The sequence below is a fragment of the Lonchura striata genome, chromosome 3 (genome assembly GCF_050655825.1).
Source record: "Lonchura striata isolate lonStrDom1 chromosome 3, ASM5065582v1, whole genome shotgun sequence".
In the NCBI taxonomy this organism is placed as follows: Eukaryota; Metazoa; Chordata; class Aves; order Passeriformes; family Estrildidae; genus Lonchura; species Lonchura striata.
The window spans coordinates 114,823,636-114,836,961 of record NC_140705.1 but is presented as its reverse complement, the minus strand read 5'-3'; the positions used below and the strand labels follow the sequence as shown (position 1 = coordinate 114,836,961).

The following is a 13,326-nucleotide window of genomic DNA, read 5'->3' as shown; positions in this document are numbered from 1 at the left end:
CTCTGCAGTTGCTGGAGGAGGTTTCTGGGTATTGTCTGCATGTGCAGAGCACAAAGGCAATTCCTCCTGGCAAAGAACGGGCTTAGTGGGCTGTGGAGCCTTGAGCACAGGACAGAATGGTGCAGGCCAATTCTCTGCCCTGTGCCTTGTGAAAAAAGCCATCTGAACTGCTGCACAGTTTAGAGGAGGGGGTCACAAAGCCTCAGGCAATTTTCGCTTGAAGAATTTCTGCCTTGTGTTCCCTGTAAGAGACAAGAGGTCAGGGCAATGCTCAGCTCAGCCAAAGCATGCTCATCCCGAGGAGCTGTCCTGCCACCCTTGCCTGTTCCTCTTTGGACCATCTCCTCGGTGGAACTTTGGTCTCAGATGAAGCTGGGGGATAACAGCGAGCCTGCTTGGGCTGGGTATCTCTGGCCATGGTTTCCTCGAGTCGCTCAGGAGATGCCAGAGAGGTCCTGCAGAAGCAGATGGGCTCTCACCTCTGCTTGCCACCCATCTGTCTTTGCTGCTTGCTGCAGCACACTCGAGCGTGCGCCCCCTGAACGTTCTCTGGCTCTCCTAAGCATGTTCTTGGCAGAGACCTGGAGATCCCTGGAGAGTGATGTTTCTAAAAAAGCTGCTTAGAAACACCGTTTCCAGCAATTTGAGCCTTTCCTTTCTCTGACACTTTCGAACCAGCCTGTGCTGTTAGGAGGATAAATCAGGCATTTAGGAATGTGGCAGATGGAGTGGGACACAGCAGTGAGTAGGAAGGGCAATTTTGTGTGCTGGACATCAATATCTTTCTCTTTGAGCTCTGTAGGCAGTGCCTCCATAACTGTTTCCAAGTACCTGGTGCAGTCTGAGTCCCAGTGATCCCGTGGAGGTCTGATGGCATCACAGCTGTCCATCAGCTAGCCAGGGGGCTTGGATGTGACAGGTATCTTCTCCCTGGAAAACTGAGAGTGCAGACTACACCCAGGGAAGAGGCAGTGCTCAGTGGAATGTTTTGGCACACCTGTGAAAAATGGGTAGTGTGTGATTTGCTGTCACCGCCCTGCTCTGAGAGCCTGCAGAGGTAAATGGAGAAACCAAGCTCGTGCCACTTTAGAGCTTCCCCCTGGATATTTACTTTGTGCTGTGTTTTATGCGTGTTTAAACAATAAATCCAGAACTCTAATTCATGAGCTTGGGAGAGAGCTTTCCTGGAAGAAGCATTGACTGGCCAAATTTTGCAGAGCACTGCTTATGTGTAACACACACAAAAGTATATTTGTACTGAAAACAACCTGCTGCATGGGAACTGAAAGAATGGGTAGTTAGAGGCGCTGGACTTGAATTTAGAACGCTTGGAAATGGGGAGAGTTGCACATATTTTGCAAACATCTAGGCTGAAAAACAAGCTGCACGTTCCTCTCTTCAAATTCTGCTTCACAGTCGTACTTTTCTTTGTGGAACAAACTCGTTTTCTGGTCACCAGGCATGTACAGGAAAACTTCAATATGTGCACAGAATGACTTCAGCAGCTGGGTTTATTGTGGGAGATGTACAAGGTGCAAACTGCCTCCTCACTCTTCTCAAAGGGGTGGAAACAAAAAGCCTTCTGGCAGCTGTCAGTGTCTCACCAGCAGTGCATGCTAATACCAGCATCTCACTTCCACTTCTCAGTAAAAGCCAGCTCCTAGCTGGAGCCACTGAATCACTGCAAAATGAAGGACCAGATGTCCCCTGCTGAACTGGCTCTCCCTCAGCATCTTTCCCTAGCAAAACCATGGCACAGTGAAGCTCTGTTTTGCTGTTGCAAGACTTCAGGATACAGGGACTCGACCTGCAGATGCAAGGTGAAAGCCATAGCCCAATGACTCTGCTGCTTCCCTGCAAAGGGCCATGGACGTGCAGTTTGGCAGCCCTGGGGCAGCACTGGCAGCACATAGGCATTATCACTCTCCAGCTGACACTCCAGCCCCCTTCACCACCATTCCAAGGCCAGGAAAAATTGTGGTTGAAAAAAAAAGTAATCCCCTATAAATACGGAATTATAAAGTAACAAATAATGTGTTCTCTGAATTTGTCTTCTGCTTTTGAGCCCTAGAATTTGGTGCTTTCCAATGTATTTGGCAACCAGAAGCAAGTTTAAAAGAACGTAGGAGTGCTGAACTAGTAATCACATGACTGCAGGAGCTGGGGCTTCCAGAAAAACAGAAGTGCAAGTACCACGTGGCACTGTCTGGTGTCCTGCAAACTGGGGTTGTGAGGCTTCCCCAGCAGCTCTGGCCCTATTCCTCCTTTGATCCAGGAGCAAGGTTCCCATAGTTACCAGTGGGAAGCACAAGGCAAATCAGATGTAGTGCATGGCTCTGGCTGTGGCCCCTGGTTGTGAGAGCAATTTGGCCTCCTCTGTATCATCTGTTTGCCAGCCTTCAGCAAGGCTGGGTATCCCAGGGAATATGGCCTTTTGTATTAAAAGTGAGATGTGACTGGCCCCAGCTGCACAAAGCACCTTATTTATATTTTATTTCTGTCTTCTAGATCAAGAAAGCTGGTGGAACACCTTGCAAAAGGCAGGCCCATTAGGTGAGAGGCTGTGCAGTGATTTCTCCTAAAGGGAAATTTTCTTCTCTGTAGTGGGCTCTGACCTGCTGTCCTTGTGGTCAGAGGTGTTCCCTGACTCTGCTGCTTTGGCTTTACCAGCCTCTGCAGCTCTGCTGTTTCACTCCAAGTGGTCTTGCCTGGCGAGGTGTCCCTCTGGCACAGAGGAGCTCTGCCAGAGATGAGTCCTGGAGTCCTGGGGACAGAGGAACAAGTTGTCTGCTGTTACCAGTCAGTTTTAGGCCACAAGGAGCCATGTGGCTGGAGTTTCTGTGCTCCTTGGCCTTCCAAAGGCACCCTGCAGTACTCCTGTCCTTGTTCCTGGCTGACCTGCCCCTGGGACAGCTGAGACAGCAGCAGGTTCTTCCCCAGCTGCCTTGCCCACAGCTCAGTCTGCTGGCCAGGGACTCACACTGGTGCACACACAGATCATGCTGCTTGGGCACGGTTTGCTCCAGATTTCTGGTTTTGTCTGAAGATGTGTGGGAATCCAGGGCATCCCTCTGGCTGCCCTGGGACCCTGGCAGGGGTCAAGAACCTCCCTGGACAGAGCCCCCAGAGACACTGGCTGTGATCTCTGTCCATGGAAAAGAGTTTTCAACCTTACAGGATGAATTACCAGCTCTGAGTGTTTGATATAAGTAATAATTAAGTGTGGCATGGATGAAAAAGTAAAATTTTAGGATTCTAGATTAGGGGTCCAAAGGAGACAAGATGGAGGAAATTGGGTGTGTCTTGTCCTTTTTCTCCTTCTTCATGCCCTCCATGTCTCACTGTGGTGTTGGCATTTTTCTGTTGGTTCAGGCTGGGGACACACTGTCCAACGTAGGTGACAGATATTGGCACGTTCTTGTAAATCCAGCCCAGGGAGTTTCTGGTATTTAATGTTTGTAACATCCCACTGAGGGCAGAGCCCCACACGCTGCCCTGCAGGACAGAGCTGGGCAGGGCAGAACATGTTAGACATAAACAGAATAAACAACCTTGGAACCAGCACAGACTTCTTTGGCAATGGGGCTGACAGACAGAGACTTTCTACAATCTCAGAATCATCAATACCACAGATTCTGGCAAAGATGTATGAACCAAAATCACTTATCCTCTGTGCTGCCTGCTTGAGCAGTACGGAGGCAGAACCCAATGCTGCATGCCCTAAACATAGCAACTGAAGCCCTGCATGTAAAGAGAATTTAGAAAAAGAAAAAGAAAAAAGAAACAAGAAACAAGAAAACCAGATGTAACTTCCTGATTACTTAGTGGTTATGGCTTTGGGGGTTTTGCTGGACACTTTGGAGATATGAAACTGCACCATCTGTAAGACTGGATTGTCCTTTCACATTTCCATGCTCTCACGTGCTAGCCTGCTTCCCCCTTGGAATTTCAAACATGGCCTGTTTGGAAGCTGTCCTGAGCTGAATGTTTCTATCATGTCAGCTGTATTTATATGACCAGTGACACCAGGGAAGCAGGTAAGCGTAAGAAATAAGAGGGGTGAGAGGTCTCAAAGACATGATTCAAGAGGAAACATTGCAGGAATGCAAACTGACAAGTCAAGAGGAGACATATATCCTTGCACATCTGAAAGAGTGGATGCTTCCCATTCCTCCTGTTGACATGATAAGAAGTCAGGGGCTTAAACTATAGGCAGGTACACTGAAGGAAAAACTTCCTATAGCCATGAGAGGAGTGGTGTAGGCAGCTGGGCTGTCTGTAAAGAGGGAGAAGTGTGTATTTTATCACTGAAAACTTTGAAGATTGGCATGAGCAAACCTCAGATCATGTGTAGGCGACCTAGTTCTCAACATCATTTCACCAGAAAAAATCTGAGAGATAAACGATTGGGAGACAGTGAGCACACCACAGAGAGAAAACAGAGGTTGTGATAGGGCTGAAAGGAAAGATGTGCCTTTAGGCTTTGGACAAAAAATTGGTGTTCCAACCAATTTTTTTGTGCTCCCACTTCCCCTTCCAACTGGAGGCACAAAAAGACAAAGATCATGGGCTGAGATCAGAACAATTTACTGGAAACAGCAGAGATAAGAAAATGAACAGGAACAGCAACAATACTAATTTTTAAAAGTGTACAAAAGAGAGAGAGTGATTCACATGCCAATATCTTCATGATTTTATTATTTACTCTCACTCAAAAGAAGATTGAAGCATTAAAAATGTTAATGTCTCACCGAGGGCTTACAAATAGTCACTTAACCCCAGCTGGGCTCAGTACCTTACAGATTAAAGTTATAACTAAAGAAAAGTAACAAAGATCTTAGTAACTAAACTAAAACTCAGCAGTGCATGCTGAAGAAAGAAGCTAATAAATCCTCCTCTCTCTTTACTCAGCAACTGATAAGAAAAACTCAGCAAGTGCCCACAGCAGGGCCCACATGGCCTAACCTAACCGAAACTTACTTCTTTACCAACCAGAAAAAAAAAAAAAAAGAAAAAATTCCCAGGTTTCTTGTCTCTTTAACATGTGTTTTTCACAAAAGCATATACAACTTTTTAGTAGTTCAAGGAGATTGGCAACTGCACAAAAACTTTACATCACTCCCATAAATCCCTCCTATACGAAACCACCACGGCAACGTGGGAGTGAGGCTGACCCTGACGTCAGCCAGGTGAAGAGCACCTGGCACATCCAGCACACCCCAGCTCCCAAGAGCCTGCCTCAGCTCTGGGCTTTCCTGCAGATGGCTCTGTGTGGCCAAGGCCCTGCTGAAGGGAAGTGTCTGCATGAGACACCGCCACAAAAGAGGGGACGTGCATCCAGTGACATCCACGCCAAAGGCAAGCAATGAACTTACAGCTCGGGAGGAAGGCAGGGCGTCTGTGCTGGCAAAACATCAGCTTTATTAAGGTTAGAGCCTTCAGACTTGTCTTGCTCTGTGATTTTCCATAAGCTATGTACATCAAGGCATGTTTCAAGATAACCAGACTGTTTCAAAGGGAAGTATGCTGAAATTTGGCATGTTCTTATCAACAGGGACAGAAAATGTCTAGAAAACATCGGTAGTGGCACAGCTTGTAATGCCTACAAACCTTTCTTGTGTTGCAGCAATCTTCTAGATCTGTGTCTCAAAGCATGCTCAAAATAGTCTGCCTGGTTAGTTTTAAGGTAAGAACATTGAAATTAAAGGTAAAAAGTCAAATACTTTTTTAGTTCATTATTGTGGAGGTATGTATTCAGGCATTTCAACACCTTAAGACCCTTTCCAGGTACACGTGAGGATGGTGCACATATAGACTTGTCCCAGCCTCTAAAAATGCAATGACTCTCACCAAATTATGGATTCTCGGGTGGGTCTTTAGTGATTTATTTTGGAGGTTTTAAGAATCTGAAAAGGGTCTGAGGAATTTTTCTAAAACAGTCATTATTTGTCCTGAATCTTATCAGATGACTGATAACTTAACAGACAAATCATTGCCCACTAAGCAGATTTGCAGAGGCAAGCAGTACAAAGATTTCTCTTCTCTGGCAATAAAAGGTTCACATCCTGCACATGCTATTCTCCTCCACATGATCCCCACACACATCTCCATGGTCCTCGTACACACTCACAGCAGAGACCCTTCAAGATTAACTCTTTTGTCAAGATTAATCTGGACACATGTCACACTTCAGGGGAAGGGTGAGGTTATCAGCAAGGCTCTATAAAACTCAAAGTGTCAGTTACTCTTTCTCTCAAAACTTCACTTCCGATCGAATCAGCTCAAGCCAAAAGGCAAATCTCTCAGTTATCAAGAAGGATGCTATGTGGAGCATCTCTTTTCTCAGCCAGTGGCTAAAAAGAGTGGGCTCACAGAATGTTTTAGGTTGAAAAGGCCTCAAGTATCATGAGTCCAGCTGTTAACCTAGCACATCAAAGTCCACCGCTAAACCATGTCCCCAGCTGCCACATCTACATGTGTTTTCAATGCCTTCAGGAATGGTGATTCCACCATTTCCTAAATAAATAAACAGGACTTGTCCCCAGATACTGAGGCATGGGGAACACCCCTAGTGATGAGAGAAACTTTTGAATGTGTTTGCTTCCCAAGCAGTGCTGTGGGCTAAGCCCAGGACAGACCATGGCAGGAGCACAAGGATTCTGTGGGGCTGGACCTTGTTGTGTTAAACCTTTGTGTAATGTAGAGAGTGAAGTGAGGACACCTCTCACAGCTGCATGTCTCTCTCTCTGCAGTATTTTTCTCATGAATTAAGGCTACCAAGGAGATTTGGAAAACATACGAGGATTCCACAAATAATTGGTTCATCAGTGACTTGGAAAAACACGCATAAGAGGTAAATGCTAGAAGTTAAACTTATCTCCGTGGTCAGGATACAGCTTCCACCCTGTGCATGTGGCTTACATCTGAGATGTCATAGCAGGCACAGAGCAGCAGTAAACATCACTGCTGTGGCCACTCAATGGAAGTGGGGACCTGCTTATCCAGATGAAGATAGGGCAACCCCCAACATCTGTCTTGCTCCCGAGCTGGGCATTTTTCCTGGACAAAGAATGCTTTCAGAGCCTTGTTCAAGTAGCTGTGTTCTAGATCTGTGAGTTCATCTTGAAATAATAGTTGGCAGCCCAAAGCGATGTAACATTTAGCATGCTTTAAAGGACCATATGGAATAAGTTACACTGGAGTAAAACAAACACCAGTCTCTCACATCCAGTGTTATTGTTAACAACTTACTGGGCTGTGTGTATTTTTCAGCAGCAAGGATGACTCACTAAATAACAGGATAATACCATGGATCACTAGCATGTTGTGGTCTGTGGCCACAGGAAGGCTTTACTTTTATTGTGTACATGTTGGCAGTCTCAGCACCCCAGCAGCAAATCCAGAAGTTTATTGCTGTGTCTAGGGCAGAGCGTGAGATCTCCGCCTGGAGCCTTCCCATAAGCCAAAAAATAACAGGGTAATTCTCCTGTCCTGCTTGCCAGGCTGCAGCAGAAGCAGCGAGCTGGGAAACAGAGGCTGGGAAAGTGCTGTCACCTTGCATTGGCTTCCTTGCTCCAGTGGCAAACGCCGGTGCTGGCAGGGGGCTCTTTCAAAGGGATGGGATCCCTGTTCCCACACTAATGCCTGGGTGCGTGGTTTGGAAACCTCTTTTGGGAACAGGTGCCAAACCAAGCGGGCTTGGAAGGGTGAAGGGGTTGGAGGGCAAGAGAACATTTGTCCATGCAAGCCTAGGCCCCTGCAGAAATCCCAAGGGTGCTGAGGGGTGCCTCAGGTGGACGTGCACGGCCCTGCAGCCGATTGTGGCTCCTTCTCTGCCTGGGGCTGAAGCCATGCCCAGGTCCCTGTCCCCCCACTGTCCCACTGAGCTGGTGTGCTGTCCCATCTTCCTGGGGCTGCCTGAGATGGCAGCTCTCCCTGCAGGCTCAGTATCTGCAGGGTCTGGAGCACACGGGGACGTGGCTGGCCATGGAAGGGTATTCAGCACCCCTCACATCATTGCCAGGAGCAGGGGGAAGGGAAACTGTCCTGGGCAGAAGAGGTTCCTCATGATGGAGAAAATGTGGCTGGGGGAGCCAGCAAATACTGCTGTTATCAGGGGGGTGGTTCTGTGGGAATTGTTTCTTTTCTTTTTCTCCTCTAACACTCAGTATTATTGCTGTCACTGTTCATTTTCTTATCCCATTGCTGTTTCCAGTAAATTGTTCTTATCTCGACCCATGATCCTTGCCTTCTGTGCTTCCAATTGGAAGGGAGAGGGAGCAGCACAGAGTGATTTTAGTGGCTGTATTAAACTGGGGAATACCATTCCTAAACCACAAGAAGGGAGCATTGTTTCCAAGAGGGTCTCAAGGAAACACAGAAAGACAGCAATAGTTTTGCTGGCCCCATTCCTGCACTTCCCATGTTTTGTCATTCTTACATTTTTCTCTATTTTCCTGATTTTGCTTATATAAGAGGGTAAAAAACTCCAAACTGATGTTCCAGTGAAAGAAGGAACATCTCTCTGGAAGAGCAGGAAATGATGTGTGGTGGTGTCATGCAGGGTTAGTCTGCAACCTCCAGGGCACACTGGGATAAACCTGGGAAGTACCACAGGGACAAAACTTCTGGTGAAAATCATCCTGAGCAAAGCTTGAGAGCCCTGGGGGACTGATGGCAGAAAAAGGATTTTATATACTATTCAGTGCATTTTATTCCCATGGGGAGTAAAGCAACCCAAATGCTGAATCTCCTGCCTGGCAGGGGAAAATCTATATCTGAACAGCTCTCTGTGGCAGGAGAAGTTCCTGAGCATCCATCTTTTTTGGTTATTTTAAGATAAGTCATTAATCATTGTTAAGCTGAGTGGAATCTAAACTAGTCTTCCCACTGTACCTTTACCCAATACTCACATTTTGCAGAATACCAATTCTGTTAGCATTTTCCTTCTCCTATGCCTGCCTTTCTCCATAAAGAAAGTAATGTGGAATTCTCCAGAATGAAAAGCTCCTCTCCTCTCCTCTCCTCTCCTCTCCTCTCCTCTCCTCTCCTCTCCTCTCCTCTCCTCTCCTCTCCTCTCCTCTCCTCTCCTCTCCCTCTCCCTCTCCCTCTCCCTCTCCCTCTCCCTCTCCCTCTCCCTCTCCCTCTCCCTCTCCCTCTCCCTCTCCCTCTCCCTCTCCCTCTCCCTCTCCCTCTCCCTCTCCCTCTCCCTCTCCCTCTCCCTCTCCTCTCCCTCTCCCTCTCCCTCTCCCTGGAAAAGACTCAGCTAGAGACATCACAAATGGAAACCTGCATTTTATGATAGCAACGTCAGAGTTCAGCATTCCACGGATTTGGGAAAGATCCTAAAACAAACATCCCAAACTCAGGAGGAAGTTCAAGCATTAAATATAAGAGAAATCCAAATATGTTGAAGAATGGAAATCAAAATAATTTAAGCTTTGCCCTGCAGTGACCCCATACAATAAGAATATATTTAGGATTAGATAACAGTGATGACTGGAGCCCTAAATAGGAATAAACTGAGTTTTCAAAAACCTCCAGGTTTACTGCATTGTTGCTGTTTTTCCCCAATATGCTACCAGAATAATAGTGAGTTCCCCGAAGGATCAACTCCAGAATGAATGTCCACTCATAATTTCCCTGCTTTACTTGTAAATTGTCAGAAAACACCACCACTACTTAAAGCTGTCATGCTGTTGCCTCTTCCTGTAAGAATAGGAAGATGATATTTTTACAAGAAAACCAAAGAGGAGATCTGGACATTTTCATCTATTTTTTTAAGAGGCCTCAATGCCTGGGCCAAATCAGATTTCAACTGGCAAATGGGCCTGCAGGTTTCTAGGCTGAGAGCAGGCAGAGCCACTGCACAAAGCCCATTTTGCCAGGACACAGGCAGTAATGTGGCTCTGGCCAGAGAAGTGGATCAGTCTGTCAGCATGTCCTCAGGATCTGCTCCAGTCTGACTTCCTAGAGAAAAGGCAGAGATGGTGTCCAAACACCATTCTTTGGGAGTAACCATGAAACCACTGAGGTGGCTGGAGGAGGAGAATGTGCAGTGGCTTACTTCAAATCAGAGCCAGTTTGCAAAGTCCTTACTGAGTGAATTCAGGGTGCAGCTCTCCTTGCTGGCTTCTTTTTGGGGATGCTCTCTTGTTGGGCACACTGTAAACAACAAAGGTGGCTTTGCCTTCTCCCACAAAAGTCTGAATTCAGGGGCTGACTGTGGGTGTCTGGTGCAAAGACTTTCTTCAGATGTGTTGTCTGAAACCCAAGTGTGTCTGGCTTTGCTTTTTTAGACCCACTAAAATTTGAGAGCACAAGCCACCACAAGTCCTGTGCGCCGTGGCTCCTTTCATGAGACTCAGGACATATTCCTGCTCCTCCAGGTGCCTCCAGGACAGCCTCACCCTCCAAAGGCCAGCAGGAATAGCAGGAGCTCAGCTTTGCCCTGGTCCTTGGTCCTGGCATCTGCTCAGCCCCTGCTGAGGCTGATGGGGAGAGCAGAGCTGCCCCTTCCCCCTCTCCTGCCCCTTCCCCCTCTCCTGCCCCTTCCCCCTCTCCTGCCCCTTCCCCCTCTCCTGCCTGGCTGGCAGAGAAGAGCGTGGGAGGACTGGAGACTGCAGCGCTCGTCGTGACGAGTCACTTCTAAAGATGTCAGTGATGCCACCCCTGATGCCTTCTGTGGCTCTTTGTACTCACGCTGGGGTCTCAGTGAGATCCCCCCCACTGCACACGGGGGCTGAACAAGCAAATATCAACAGCAGCCAGCATGCTGATAATAGCAATAAATGCCAATGGTAACACTAATGCCTGAAAATGCTCCTGAGAGAGGCAGGGGGCACAAGGGCAGCCTGCCTGGGGCTGGCAACCAGGAGATGATTCATGCCACCAGGGCTTTGTCTGCCAGGCCTCATTTGGGCCCTGCACCGAATGGAAACACCAAATGAAATCAATCCCAGCTTTTCCAGCTCCATCCTGCCATCCTCTCCCTGACCTGCCCAGCACGGCTGTTGGGTAACCCTCGCTCAGGGGACCACACACCATCAGCTGCTCTTTGTGTCTCCTGGGGAAGGGAAGGCTCACAGTCTGGGGAAGGGGGATGGAGAAAAAAATGAAAAATTGAGGGAGAATTTTTATATATCAGCAGATTCACAGCAACCTATGAACCAGGACCATATCCAATTAAAAATGGAAGCAATCTGAGTAAGAGCAGAATGCACAAATGTTATTTCATTGCATTAGCAGCTAAAAGGCTTATTGGTTAGTGACTCTCTAGCAATTTAAAAGCTGTATGTTGATCCCAATTGTTTAAAGATTGATTTCTGTGCTAGCATTCCTGTAGGCAGGTGGCATGTGTTGAAAAGGTTCCTCTCAAAAGAATCAAAGTTTGCCTAGCACAGACAAAGGAAAGCAGACAAAGACAAGATGTGTATTTCAGTGAGGGTGAAAGCTGAGGAAAGTGGGAATATCTGTGGAGATGCTGGCCAAATAAGGGTAAATGAGGGCATTGGCCCCTCCAACTGCAGACTCTACTATGGGCTTGCAAGCAAACACTTCCATTATGTTCTTCTTATGTAAGGACAAGGGAAGGCATTCTCATTCATGACTGGAAATGTTTGTGACATTTGTCATAATGTCGAGTGATTTCCCTTTACAATCATCCTTCATATCTCTGGAAATCTCCTACAATTTCAATCATACTCCTGATAGTATCTTCACTTCTTTCTGTATAATTTCACTTCACCTGCTCCGATGGTTTTTTTCCAGTCTATTAACCACCTGAAAAATGACAACGCTTTACCTAGAACCTTGCAGTGGGACTACGAATACAATATTATAACACCTGAAAACACATGAAATGTTAACCCAAAGCCATTCACTAGCATTTAAAGAAAAGCCTCATGTTTAACTGTACCACCATATACCAACCAGATTTTAAGCCAAGGCTATAAAAAGCTTTTTTGTGTCCTTTTCAACAAAACACTTGGTGAAGAAAGCCTCCCTGCCAAGGCTATACTGTGTTTTTGTGATGGTGCCCAATTCCCAGAGCTGACACATTTCTCTGCTGGTTTGAGGGAGACCTATTACTTCAGTACTTTGGAAATATTCACAACAGCACACAGCTGTTTTCGCTGGAGCTGGCTTTCACAACACTGTAATGGCAGTTAAAGCTGTCCCAAAAATCCTTGCACAGGATGTAATCAACCTCAAATCTACAGAGAAGCATTGGGAAACTGCCTTCAAGTGCCAAGAAAAACAACAGTCGTTTACAATGAGCTCTTCCTAATGTCCAGTCAGCTCAACCCAAGTGAAACATGTTTCTCAAAACGAAAGTAGCACAGGGAAGAAAAAGCCCTTGACTTTTGAAATGAGTTTTTCTGAATAGAAACACAGAGAGACTCTGACACTGGCAGCCACCGCTGATCCTTCCTGCCCACTGAAGCTCTGTCTCACCCAGGCTGTGAATCCACTTCTTGAGCGATAAAACTCTTGTTTTCCAGCATTTTTCTCTTGCCTCCTTCAGACTCTTGGAAAGTTCCTGTCCCTCCAGCGGCAAAGCTGCTATACATCATGTTTCCTCCTCAGAGAGCTTAACCATTCTGCAGCTCTGGAGCCATCCCCTGCCCCAGCCCTAGGGTTTTTCCCGGGATGTCAGCCCATCCCAATGCCCAGGTGCTCCCCAGAAATCCTGAGTGGCTCTTCACTTACCCCAGCCGAGGCTCAGCAGCTGTGGGCCATGCAGATGGAAAAAAGCCCTCGTATGACAGCGCCTCTATATTTACCAGAAAGAAGGGAGCCGGGGTGCTTGTCCTTTAAGTGTCTCTAAAGATGGTTTGCATAGCTGGATCTCAGCTTATCTATGCTTTTCTGCTTTCGCTTCCATACATGGATCTGTTCCCAACAGTAACTCCAAGCTGTCGAAAAGAAGCTATCTGGCAGCTTTCAGCTTCATCTGACACGCAAATGAGCGCGAATAAATAATTGCATTTTCTGCTGTCTCTCTCTTTTTTTTTTTTTCATTTGCACCTCAGGACACCTTTTTTTTTTTTTCCTTGTCCCCAGATTAACATTTTGCTGTTTGTCCCAAAGTTATTCCTAGGGGAAAGCAAACAGAAATGACCCAGGCAGATTTTTTTTGTCCCCTTCCCGCAGGCTCACATAATTTTATTCTCATAATTTTTTTTTTCCATTTGCTTTGCTTATAAGTCAGAGTTTTGCATGTTTGCTACTTGGAATCATGTCAAAGCAATATACATCATGTCTGTAGCAAAGGAAGGTTAAAAGTCAAATTTTTGGAGAGAGAGAATCCAGCTGAGCCATGTG

General features: G+C 46.7%; 1 protein-coding gene across 2 annotated transcripts in view; it reads right to left on the bottom strand.

The window, feature by feature from the left end:
• The window catches only part of SLC8A1 (solute carrier family 8 member A1), a 128,600-nt gene extending 115,775 nt beyond the window's left edge, over positions 1-12,825 (bottom strand). Inside the window, exon 1 of one of the 2 annotated variants that reach the window (XM_085576160.1) lies at positions 12,712-12,825. The gene's annotated coding sequence lies outside the window, so the exon portion shown is untranslated. The remainder of the gene's footprint in view (positions 1-12,711) is intronic. The other variant, XM_085576159.1, reaches the window with a different exon arrangement.
• Between the last annotated feature and the right edge of the window lie 501 nt (positions 12,826-13,326).